This window comes from Rhodnius prolixus, unplaced genomic scaffold (genome assembly GCF_049639745.1).
Source record: "Rhodnius prolixus isolate KJV_2025 unplaced genomic scaffold, Rpr scaffold_5, whole genome shotgun sequence".
Taxonomy (NCBI): Eukaryota; Metazoa; Arthropoda; class Insecta; order Hemiptera; family Reduviidae; genus Rhodnius; species Rhodnius prolixus.
The window spans coordinates 6,049,342-6,063,138 of NW_027411624.1; the positions used below are offsets into that span (position 1 = coordinate 6,049,342).

At 32.8% G+C, this 13,797-nt stretch overlaps 1 protein-coding gene across 3 annotated transcripts in view; it reads right to left on the reverse strand.

Annotated features, from left to right (window-relative positions):
* LOC141457701 (pyrokinin-1 receptor-like) overlaps positions 1-13,797 on the reverse strand; it is a 179,466-nt gene that overhangs the window by 44,120 nt on the left and 121,549 nt on the right. Inside the window, exon 1 of one of the 3 annotated variants that reach the window (XM_074134906.1) lies at positions 2,438-2,544. The exons of the other annotated variants lie outside the window; for them this stretch is intronic. The gene's annotated coding sequence lies outside the window, so the exon portion shown is untranslated. Of the gene's footprint in view, positions 1-2,437; positions 2,545-13,797 lie in introns of those variants that run through there. 3 annotated transcript variants of the gene reach the window in all.

Genomic DNA, 13,797 nt, shown 5'->3' on the forward strand with positions numbered 1-13,797 from the left:
TCACTCGCTCTAGGCTTGCCAACAGCGAGTGGCACGCTAAAATCTCCTAATCAAAATTTATTTTTTTAGACTTATCCAAATTTTACTTAGTAATTACTCTTCTTTGCGAATTAACTTTTCCGGCAACGATAAATACTTCGAGTTTATCCATAATTATGATTCCATTTATTAGGGCATGTTAGGGATTCCTAGAGGAAGGAAAGGAACAACATATTAGATAGTTAAAGTAATTTCAAAATTAAAGTTTAGAATTAAGGTTTTCAGACACACATCAACCAGCCAGCCACTCATTAGTGCATGATACATATTTAGTGCATGACAAAATGACTCTAGTCAATTCTTAAGTTACTAAGCATGCTTTCTTTCTCTACATGATTATTTTAAATATTTATTCTTATTTATATATTATGTATTTATATAAATTATGTATTTTTACTATGTATTTTCAGGTTTTTATATTGTAGTTTGTTTTTGTTGGTTGGTTTTGTTTCAGTTGTTTTGTTGTTTCATTCCTCTCGTTTTTCGATTTTCAGTTGTTTGTTGTTGTTGTTGTTGGTTGTATTGTTGGTTTTTCTTGTTCTATTTCTTTTGTTTCCCCCAAAACGCGAATAATCTATTTTCCGCCATTCATGCCAAATTTTTTTTCGCGGCTAACCGTATTCCAAAAACCACTGGTTTTCACCTCGTTTCCTTCGCAGGCGATGGATGCCAATAATAATATTGACATTTGCTAATAAGCCTGCTTTATAGGGGGTCAAAACTGGCTGGAATGCGGTTTTATACAGGCAAGAATGGTAATTATTTTGGGGGGCAAAAATTCTGAGCTCTACCTCCACGTGGTGCCCCCCGGGTAACTGCTCCTCTGAGCAGGCTAACAGAGCCAGTTCCTAAATCTTCTCAGTTTTTCTAAGGTACTTTTGTAGCCTTTAGATATGATAATAGTCCAAAGGTTTGTAAAGCCGTTAGGGAGGTCATGCCGTCAACTTATTAAACAAGAGCAGATCTTCTCCTTCGATTATGATTCGACTGAGTGTAACCAGATTGTACAGCCCATCCTTGGAAATTCCTCAAAAAAAAAAAAAAAATTGTACTGCAAGTAAGATCAAATCTATATCGTGAAAAGCAGCAAACTTAAGTAAAGATTTTCAACCTCTAGACTTTGGCGTTTGTTTAAAATAAAAAAAAGATCTGTGTTAATATGAAAACAAGCATAGAGACTATTTAAGACGTATTGTACTTATTCTAACGGTAAAAGAAAATTTATCATTCAATTATTAAATGCTTAGATGTTAAATATATGTGAAACGTGCTTGATTTAAAATCCGCCTTCTTACACCAATTTCCTGTCCAAGCTAGATGATAGTTTATTAATTATTCCTTCATTTTTCGCAATAAATGAAACGAAAAAGGGACAACCCATGTTGTAATATTTAGTGCTGGCCTAAATAGGTGTTGTTTCTGCCACAAAGCACACTATTCCCTGTTAAAACTAGTTGATAGGTCCCATAGTATTTACTAGTTTTTTTTTCCTCATGTGGTACCCTTTTTTAGAGGGGGCAGAGTAAGGAAAACACGGAGTTTTTTGTTTGGCCAATCTAAAATACAAGTTGTAAATTCGGTCATTTATTTGGGTGTACCATTCTCCACTTCAGCAAAGTTTTATCAGGCTTCAAAGTATTTTCTCTCTAAATTTTATATAGCTCAATCATCTGTTCGAAATATTTTAAAATCAAGTAGGTCTGATTCCTGGAATAGTAAATGCCAGTTGTTTGATTCTTTGGTTGAGAGTGTTGCTTTGTATGGTAGCGAAGTTTGGGGTTGTCTGTACGGAGATATATTAGAGCGAGGACAATTAAAGTTCTTTAAGTATATTTTGAGAGTCCCCTCTAATGTCCCAAGTGCCTATATCAGACTAGAGTGTGGCCGGACTCATACTAAGTTTAGAATCTTTAAAAGAGCTATTGGTTGGTGGGTTGCTATTCTAAGCATGTCTGATGATCGACTCCCGAAACTGTGTTTCTCAAGGCTATTAGAATTAGAATCTAATTTTACATTACCATTTAACTGGGTATCTGTTTTACGGACTCATTTAAGTGTAATCGGTTATGAACAATTAATCACAATATCGAATGTAACAGATATATTAAAGTATAAAAATGACTTGATTGCCTCTTATAAAAATCACATGTTTAGTTGTGATGTTGATTTTGCTGTAAAATTTTCCTTCAACAACTTTTACAGGAAAATAAGTGCACTGGAGCCATCTGCAGAATCTTATTTAGAATTAATTGGCAGTATAGAAAAATTAAGAGTAGTCGCACAACTTAGATTGTCGAATAAAAAACGATTCTCTTTGAAAATAGGCTCAAAGAAAATTGATATTTTTCCTGAAAATGTATGTCAATTTTGTAATAATGGCAATAATGATTTAACTCACTTTCTTTTTAAGTGTTCGAGATTTTCAGATCCTAGAGATAGATACCTTTCAGAATTTGTGATCCATGAGAATATTGTTGATCTGTTAATTATTACTGATACTCATCGTATAAATAGCATTTTTTCATTTTGTAACAGTTGTATTAATTTAATAAGATGATAAAAATTAATTAATTGCACTTCATTAACATATGTAACAGTAAGAGGGCCACAACAAGTACGGCAATCACTAGAATTCAGTTATTTATGTTTTCTTTTTAAGTTTTACTTTCTCTTATGCTGTATTATTCAGTCTTTGTCGCAAGAGAGGGAGATAAGAATGTACTCTATTTGAATTTATTGGTTCTCGTTTAATTAAGGATTATATATATAATTTTGGTCTCACAGTCAATCAGAGATATAAACCAACATGTATTAGTGTTGAATTTGTAGTGTTATTTCTATTTCATTTATTTATTTATCTTTTCTTGTAGTTCGTTTCTATATTTTCTTTTCTTTTTCATGCAGTTAAAATATAATATTTTATAACGTATATATTGAATTATTCCAACTCCCTGCGACAAGTATTTGTATTACTTTATAAGCAGAAATAAATTTATTATTTATATTTACTAGTTTTTCGTAATATAGGTGAACTGAATTAGGTCTACAACTGTACTAAAATATACTACTGGTCTACAGGTTGTCTTTCAGAAACCCGAAAGGTAATTTATAGTGTTTTAGTTTGACTAGAGTTATAGCGTATTAGTTATGGCCTAGTTTACTCAAAGAAATTTGAGTATTAATTAAAAAATGTTTTCCTTGAACAACAATTATTACTAATTTGAATAATTTTTGTAACTACATTCGAGCCAGCTACAATTAAACTATAGGGACGAGGTTTTATAGTTGTTGTCTTATCGAGCTTATCCTGTTTGTTGCTGAATTACACGACAATTTTTATTTGCCAGCACTATGTACATTAAATTCAAAATTCAGTTTAAATTGGTAAAGGGCTAAATCTTTAACCCTCTACTAAAAAAAAGGATATTATGTTTAAATTCTTTTAAGGGAATATAACAGTCGTTTGAGGTTTTCTCTCAATTTAGGCTCTTAACGACTTTCGTGGAACATAGAGTTCGAATTTTACAATGTTTGTCTAAAACCTTTATTTGATACTAACTCTTGCAGGGGGTGGGGGAAATTCGTTTTAGGAGATCCAGAGAAGTGATGTGGACAGATTGCAAGACTGTCATTTCATTATAATTAAGTGCAGTACAAAATTTGAATAATGTGAGTAACAAATAAATATATTTAAAAATGCAGAGTTTGAAAAAAAGTGAATAATAGAGCTTGGACTTATTTTTAGGAAGAGAAAAGTCGTGATTTCTCTGGAAAAATATAAAAAAAGTTCAACCTATCATTTTAAATATATTTTTTTACCTTTTTTTGTTTTAATACAAGCGGCCGTTTGTTTACAACATGAATTCTGTCATATCTAAGTTCAGTGACAGTTGGTTGTACAACGTTTCTGGCTGCTAAATCATAAAAGTGAAATACGTTGATTTTAAAATATAAAATAATTCAAAGGAGGTTTCTAAAGTTACTAAATTTAAATATTAAAGAAAACGTAAAAGATCTAAAAGTAGGCAAGAGAGAATTTATTGCACTTTTATTTGCAAGATTTAGTTAAGATCTGGCCAGTGAGATACCGTAAGTCAGGGATGGCGAACCTTTTTGAGACGTGGGTCAAATTTTGTTCATTTTTTGTTAAGTACTAGCTCTTGGGTCACTAATGCCCATTTGCACAAGAGTTAAGTTTAAACTGAATATTTTCAAAACTAAACATCTTCAAAAATTCAGTTGGCTTAACGGGGTAAAACGGGACGAAACAAGTGGCTATGGAAGTCTCTTTTTACAAACATAACTGAACAAAACCTTACAAAAGTGTGTTTTATCTGAAGAAAAATCTAAATATGGTTATTTGCTTTGGGTTGTCGATTTTTTTTTAACAAACAAAATATGAGTAAAATTATACATTTTATTTGATATTTTGTAAACACTTTTGCTTTATTTCAAATACTACAAAAGCATTTGTCGTCATTTGCGTTTTTAGAACTGTAATGATCAAACTAAAGGTTATAAATAGCATTTAAATTACTTTTGTGTCAATGTAGAATATAAATTATCCACACAATTAGAAAATCTAAATCAACCCGCTTATACAAACAAATGGTTGCCTAGCAATTGTGGGTCAGTGAAAAAGCTTGCACGGGTCAGTGTCTGACCCACGGGTCAAGGACTAAGTCCTTGAACAGTAGAATAGTTGACAACTTCTGCTCCAAAACTTAAAGTTCTAGAAGCATTACTATCACATACCACACGATTTTTTTTAATACGGCAATATAATATGCAAAAAATTTACATCCGGATATGATTAGTAAATGTAAAAATACTAGAAAAAATTCCAAATAACGACAAAAACAATCGATTATTCAGCGTAAATGCACACCTGAAGCCATTCAGTTATGGCAATAGAAACTAGACCCGCAATACATCTCAGCTTAGCGGGTCTAAGCTACATATTGTTGAATAGAAACTTAACAGTAACGGAAATAGCTAATATTCAACCATACAAGAGAAGGCTTTCCCAAAACGGAAATGATGAAATTTCCAGTAACTTGTTAATTAAAGTCAAAACAGTCTCCTGTTGATACTATTGCAATATTACTAGGGATTATTATATTTTTAGAGGAAACAATAGCAGTGTTACCACCATCCATTCTCATATAGTACATGTACAGAACTATATATGATAAAGTACCGCAGTCACTACTGTATAACAACACTTTGTACCTATGTTATATAATATATTATACAGAGTGAGAGAGAAGGAGAGATATAAATAATATAATTTTATTCATATAAAAGTTATTGATCTACACGTATGCAATGAATAAAGGAAGTTCAGTGCCCCGCTGAAACTTACTAGAGTAAGAGGAAATAATAATTGTTAATAAGCAATTAATAGGGAAATCAATAGAAATAAATATATCTGAAATAAAACCTTACCTATCAATCTTAGTATGAGATAGACAAGTACTTAGATGGACGCCGCTGAGTTTAACTATCCTTTGCGCCTTATTCTCTCTAAAGATTGTTCTATGCCTAAGAACGAGTAAAAGTCAAATTGCATGACTAATTTTTCTTAATTTTTTTAATTTAAATAATTCATTTATTAATAATAAAAAAAAAGAAGCCTAGCGGCTACGATACTAGACCCGCAAAGCTAAGATGTATTGTTGGTTTAGTGGGTTCGATTCCCGGTCTCTGGGTCTTGGATTTTATTTAATGGTTAATATGAGAAATTTGCAGTAAAGTATGCCAGGCGGTTATAGGCTAGACCCGCAAAGCTAAGATGTATTGTTGGTTTAGTGGGTTCGATTCCCGGTCTCTGGGTCTTGGATTTTATTTAATGGTAAATATGAGAACTTTATAGTAAAGTATGTTAGGTGGTTATAGACTAGACCCGCAAAGCTAAGATGTATTGTTGGTTTAGTGGGTTCGATTCCCGGTCTCTGGGTCTTGGATTTTATTTAATGGTTAATATGAGAAATTTGCAGTAAAGTATGCCAGGCGGTTATAGGCTAGACCCGCAAAGCTAAGATGTATTGTTGGTTTAGTGGGTTCGATTCCCCCGGTCTCTGGGTCTTGGATTTTATTTAATGGTAAATATGAGAAATTTGCAGTAAAGTATGCCAGGCGGTTATAGGCTAGACCCGCAAAGCTAAGGTGTATTGTTGGTTTAGTGGGTTCGATTCCCGGTCTCTGGGTCTTGGATTTTATTTAATGGTAAATATGAGAACTTTATAGTAAAGTATGTTAGGTGGTTATAGGCTAGACCCGCAAAGCTAAGATGTATTGTTGGTTTAGTGGGTTCGATCCCCTAGTCTAGACCTTGGATTTTATTTAATGGTAAATATGAGAAATTTATAGTAAAGTATGTTAGGCGGTTAAGAGATTAGACCCGCAATGCTAAGATGTATTGTTGGTTTAGTGGGTTCGATTCCCGGTCTCTGGGTCTTGGATTTTATTTAATGGTAAATATGAGAACTTTATAGTAAAGTATGTTAGGCGGTTATAGGCTAGACCCGCAAAGCTAAGATGTATTGTTGGTTTAGTGGGTTCGATTCCCGGTCTCTGGGTCTTGTATTTTATTTAATGGTAAATATGAGAAATTTGCAGTAAAGTATGTCAGGCGGTTATAGGCTAGACCCGCAAAGCTGAGATGTATTGTTGGTTTAGTGGGTTCTATTCCCTGGTCTAGACCTTGGATTTTATTTAATGGTTAATATGAGAAATTTACTCCAAAGTATGTTTGCTAGTCGCCTCCGCTAATTTGGTAGTTGGACGTAAATACCACCTCAAAAAATGGGCATTACTTATTCTTTATTTTTATTAATAATAATAATAAAAAAATTTAATTGGTCAATTCCCCTCTATAATTTTTATTAATGTAAGGTTGAAGGTTATCTCAATCCCTTCAGCGAATTCTGGCATTATAAAAGCAGTTGCCGGGAGCCATCTCGTGTTACAGATTAATTAGCATAATTAAAAATTTTTTGTTTTACTTGGACAGTTCTACATCTGAACATGTCGCAAAAAACAAAAAAATAAAAAATAATAATAAAAAAATAAAGAAAAACACATTTTCCTTTAAAACACTGCGAGCGGAAAAAAAAAAATAAAAAAAATTTGACAAGTTGAAAAACGGTACAAAGAGTCAGGAACTATTCAGCCAATCTTTTAACACGACCGTAACCACTCTTCCGAGCCTGGGATAACCTGGCCATGATCGACCCAATCTGGTCTGAAGTGTGAACGATCTGCCTAAAGGTCGTCTGGTTGGTGCATTTGGTGTTGTTGTTACACTGTTTATGACAGGTAGAATATGGAAGGGCCGTAGAACTTAAACCCTTTTTTCTACCCACCCTAGACATTTTTGTCCGTTTAAGTTATAAAACGTTACTTTGCCATTTTTCGTCAATTTATTTTTTTTTTACTTTTTGTATATAAATAGCTCCGTTCTTTTACTTCCTTCTCAAAAAAAAAGAAAGAAAAAAATCACTTCACCGGAAATGCCTCTTTACCAAAGAGAATTTTCCGTATTTTGAGATTCCTTCCTGACAAACGACTCCAAAGAGATCATTTAAAAAAAACTTCGGATTCTGTAACACTCGAAACTACAACTTTTACTGGATGCACATCAATTTCCGGAAATTTGATTAAAGGTATTCCAGGATTAAATATGAATTCAAAGCGCCGGAAGTAGAAAGAAATTTTTTGAGATCGAACTTAAAATTATTAAATTTGAGATTTTACTATCATTATCTTGATTTATTGAATTCTATTGGATGTCTACATGTTACAGATAAAATATTACCTAAACAGGTAAGAATTTAATTTGTTTTATTCTTCTAGATTAGGGAGATCAATTTAATCATTTTAAAAACGTTATTTCTCTTGTTTCCCTTAAGGGATATTAAGTCCCAGAACATAATAGACTTCTTTCCCTCCCTCCAATTCATTCACTAGAAGCTCTGATAATGTTCCTTATTACTCTGAAGCCTTTGGAGTCCTGACAAAGCAAAAAAAGAACTCCAATCGAATTAAAGTCTCAATAGATTATTTTGATCTAGAAATGATCATAAAATTGATCTTCTTTAAACTAATGTAAGTACATTAAAGTAATCGCCTATTTCTTTATTTTAAAGGCAGGGCTTAAGGCTTAAGGTCTAGCTAATAAATTAGTATTTACTTTAATAGAAGTACCAATTAATATAACAAATCTGATTTCATCCATTAAGGAGAAATTAGGTAAAGTAAGTCAAGTAGTTGCCTATTTTTTCAGGCAGGCTTTACATCCAACTACCAATTAGGTGTCGTGGACGGACAAGGAGATATTAATCACGAACAAAAGCCACCTATGTGTGTTACGTTGAAATACTCTCTAAATCCAGGAGTCGGCCAACCCAAATGCTCTTGAGGGCCACATAGGAAATTCAGTTAATAAATAATATACTTATTTCTTTTAAATTAGTTAAATCACTTCTGTATTTGTAATTTAAAAGAACTTTAATTAACTTAATTAATAAATAAATTAAATTAATTAATAATAAATAAATTAAAGAAGTTAAATTAAAACTCCTTTCCACACATGCAAATATGTATCTCTAATCATAATTAAAATAATAATAAATTTGGTTAAAAACTAGCCTTGTTATACAAAATTATACTTTCAGATAAGGTTTAATTTCTTCCATGTAAGGCAAAGACATAAGGCAAACAGAAAATAGAATTTATGAGGTTCGTTAAGTTCCTCATATTTGTTGGGAGAAAGAGAGTCAGTTAGTAATTGTGAGTGTGTGTATGAGTGTCTGTAAGAGAAAGGATCAGGATTATCTGGAGAGAGTGAGAGAAGGGATCAGGATTATCTGGAGAGAGTAAGAGATGGGATCACGGTTATCTGGGTTAATACATGCATTTTTTTTTTTTTAGAGTTAAAACTATTACAAAGGCTTTGACTTTTCACACATAAATTTTCTTTTTCACAATCGACTTTCTAGTGGAAATAATTACGATCTTGGGAAATTTACGAGATGGAGTTTTTTTCCACCGGATATTAATCTTTACAGATCGCTTGAAAGTAGTTCCTGGTATCTGTGTGAATCAAAGGAATCTAATCAACCAACCAGAATTGTCCCTTAACAGAATGGTTCATCTTTTTTTGACTACTTGAAAAATGGTCCTATGATTTTTTTCCTTTTTTATATTCAACATATTATTTGCAAACATGACCAAGAGAGGCTGCAAACTGTTATAATGTTTAATACGGAAACACTCCCAAACAAAACCAAGGACCAATTTACGGAGCTGAACTACGGGGCTCAACCTTCCCATTTCCCCTTTTCGCATCCAAGTCATCCCAATCCAAAATCCTCCGCTGAATCACAGACGCTTCATTTTAAGTCTCCAATGTGACCATCATCATGACCTCAATATCCCTTTCCACTGATAACAGTGAACAGTAGAAGTAAATTACTGTCGCTTGAAGCGCAATTGAAGGATATTGGCACCTAAATTAATCAATCAAATTAGAAGTTCTTGCGTTATCAATCGTTTTAGAATTAAGCAGACCTCAAACTCTCACAATTAGACGCACACTTCCACAAACCAATTTTTTTTTTTTTGGACTTGGGGGAGGCCCTCAAAACGGATAGCTTCCGGTGAAAAATTAATTTTGAAAATTTATATACGATCGTGAAAATTTCACTTACAGTAAGAGAAAGTAGAAATGTATTAGGAAAACTTTAAGCGTACAAAATGGTATAAATAGATATCCTGGAATAGACAGCGCCACATAGATAACGGCTAGATTCAATTAGCTGAGTGGGAGGCCTTCTCTATACTCTATATTAATAGTTTGCAGTCATGCGGCAGTCTATTATAAGCTGCAATTAGAACACCAGGGGATATAAATGTAACTATAGTAAATTTATATATTTGTATTTTGGATGGCCAAATTCTTGTCCCTGAACAGGAAGGAAGAACAAGTGAAAATACTGCGAAGACAGACTGACAAATTCTGGAGGGGGGGGGAAGAAAAGAAAGTTGCGACATTTCCAAGTAAATGAAAGTGAATCCTTTGATGACTTGCTTCAACAACTGGACCTTCGAGAAGGTAATTAGGTTTGTTAATCGAATTTTCCACCAGATTTTTCCCACCTCTTTTCCTGTATATTTCCTTCCTTCCGCCGCCCACTAAACTCTTAATTGGCTAAGCCCATCATCCATGTTTACTTGATCTTCATTGTTTTTTTTTTTTTTTTTGTTCTATCTGATTCCATAATTCATTTCGTTTTCCTTACTATCTTGTCTCATGTGTACCAAACCAATCTTATTTCCACTCTTCTCTAAACATCAGCACAATCCTCTCCATCTACAGTTAATTTTCTCTCTAGTTCTCGTACAATTCGAAGAATTCTGTAATAAATTTACCAAAGAGAAATCAATGGTCTATTTAAGGCTTTAGATAATGTCGTTTTAGCCAATTAATTACCATAATTGGGTTTATTTTTGCAATTACTTTTTCCCTTTATCTCAATAAAATTGATCTCATTATGCCAATCATACTTCTACTGATGCTTACTTATAACTTACTCTTAAACCACATCTTTCAATTAATACAAACTAAAACTTGGTTAGGAGTAGCCCAAATTTACTTTCTGGTATTGGATTTGGTATATTTACGGTGATAATTTAAAAGATAGCATAATCAATTATTTTTTATTTTGATTTGAGGCGCGTCAACATCTAAGGTTATTGGCGTCCGGAGCTTTTTCCAGTGCACTGCAGGCCTCCGGAAAGTGAACTGTAAGAAGCTCCTAGGAAAAGAAAATCTAAGGGTCATCCGCTGTATTCGAACCCAGTACCTCCGCGTGGGAGTCCAGCTAACCGCATAGCTAATCCCTTCCCTCATTATCAATTATTGTTAGTGAATCTCACTCGCCACTCAAGTTGTGACGACAATTCATTAAGTGAAAAGAGAAGATTGCCTACGTAGGTCAAAAAGTTAAGAGTTCCGGTGTGGTTAAATTAAGTTAGTACGGAACTAAAAAAGATTTTTTTTTTTTCTTTTAATAAAGTTATAAAAGTGGGCGGTAAGTTATAAGAAAACAAGAAGAAAGGTTGACTACCTTTGATTCAAAAGCAGTGGGAACAATTATGAAGAAAACACCTGTCAGGTGGTTACTTGACCTCTTGGAGCCATCCAAGTGGTTAAAAATCAATGGTGCATATCTCCCACGCTCCTTTAGAAGTGTCTGAGAAAGTGGGAGAAGTGGGTTTAGGTAATGTAGGAAGATGGGTGGGAAATATATACGAAAAAGTGGCAATCGCCCAAGATAGGGAGCTTATGATGTGAAAATTAAAAGATTATTACCCTGACCAGGGATGTGAACATCAATTTCAATTATTCTGAGAAACCTGATATGGGATGAGATGATGATTTAAAGGATTTTCTTTATATTTTTGCAGAAAATAAACGGGATCAAAAATTAGAACGAGGGACACACAGTAATAAAGTGATTGTGGCAAAGATTGATTATTGGTAGCGCTATATAATATAAAAGTACCAGAATGGACCAAAGTGGAAAAAAAAATGAGGATGTAAGAAAGGAAATGAAAATAAAATAAACTACGAAGAGAAGTTTGGCGAATAGAATTGGAACTTGAGGAGAATGGCCCCGGGAAAGTGGCCAGGCCAGAGAAGGTGAAGAAATAGATTTTTTTTTTTTGAAGGAGCGAAGATATGGGAGGAAGATAGCCGCAAGCAGATGGTGGGTAAGAACACGGAGATTGGTGGAACAGTGAGTATTGGAGAGATCTGACAAAGGGATGGGTGTTATTCCCGAAGATTCAAAGCAGGGATCAATTTTATCAATATCTTTTACCCCCCCCCTATTTTAAATCATTAATTTTTTACGAACATTTTATATTCAAAGAGCTATGGATGAACGAGTCCAGTATGTATTATCATTAAAACAATGTATTATCCTTAATTCGAGTAAAATAAGGCTAAAAGATATCGGATAAAAATGTATTTATTATTTGTATGCTTGGAATAATTCCCATTCTAGCCAAACGGGATTCCAGAAAGAAATCCAGCGAAATAAAATCTGGTGGAAAACACATACGACTTTCTCTTCCCACTGTATGAGAAAATTGTTCCCTCTAAAAGTTAAATATTTGTAATCACTGTATTATAAAGTTAAAATAAAATCGTAGGAGTCGTTTGCGAAAAAATATTAGATTAACGGAAACTCTGTTCAGTAGAATGGGACTTCCGATTGGTTTATTTAGAAAAGAAAAACAAAAATATAATTTTAAACTAATAAATGAATTTTCTAATGTTAAGAATAGTAAACAGTTCTGGAGTTTAGTAAAGTATTATAATATAAAATCGTATAATCAAAATGTTATAGATTTGGCAACCTGGAGTGAATTTTTTGAAAATTTGTACCCCCCGAAAATTAATTTACGAAATACTTTCCACTCTGTCATTGACCGTTTTCTTGATAAGGAATTTGATCTAGCGGAACTACAATTGGCAATAAAGGAATGTAAAAATAGGAAATCTCCTGGTTTAGATACCTAACGAAGTTTACAAACATCTAACGCCCATGTGGGAGCACTATATTTTAAATATGTTTAATGTAATACTTGAAAAAGAAAATATTCCCAAGATGTGGTCGAAAATTCAGATGACAATGCTCCATAAGAAAGGAGATAGATCTTTACCAGAAAACTACAGAGGAATTGCTCTGATCAATCGTATTAGTAAGTTGTTTACTAACATTTTAAGCAAAAGAATCTATGAATGGGCTGAATTGCACAATATTTTTCCGGAAGAACAAGCTGGATTCAGAAAAGGAAGAGGGTGTCTGGACCATTTGTTTACATTGAATGCCATGCTCAACATACATACCAGACTAAAAAAGAGTTATTTCTTAGGAATATTTGTTGATTTTCAAAAAGCGTTTGACACGGTGAATCAAGAAAAATTATGGTTTAAATTGTATAATCTAGGATTAAGCGGAAAATTGATAAGGATAATAAAAAATATGTATGATGGCGCCACATTATGTTTAAAAAATAAATAGCAGATATAATCAAGAGATAAATATTTCCCAGGGAGTTCTTCAGGGTGAATGTTTAAGCCCTATTTTATTTGTGCTATACATATGTGATATAATACAGTTTTTTGAAAAAAATAATCTCACAGGTCTTAGAGAGAGAGAGAGAGAAAGAAAGAAAGAAAGAAACTTTTATTTTGTCCTGGGACAATATCCCTTAAGGACAACAAACAAAATTTAAATTACAAAATTAATTACAATAAGTTCTCTATAAGTAAAAGCAATATAAAAGTAAAATTATTATAACAAAAATTACATTGAAATGCACTTAATTAATAGATATAAAACTAAATAATAAATTCTCTAATGAGAAGCGTCTTCTATGAAGGACCGCATTAAGAAATCATACAATGCATTTTTAAATGAAGCTATTGTACTTTTATGAATTAATGTAAGAGGTAAAGAATTCCAGAAAAGAGAAGATTGCACAAGAAATGAATTTTTATAGGTAACTGTTCGATATGGAGAAATATAAAATTTGGAATTAGCAGTTCTGGTAGTTTTTAAATCTAATTGGGCCTTCCTGATAAACAGATTAAATAAATATTCAGGACGTTTATTTTTTAGAAGCATAAACAGAAACCTTCCCAATAAATACTTCCTTCTATACTTGACATTCAACCAATTA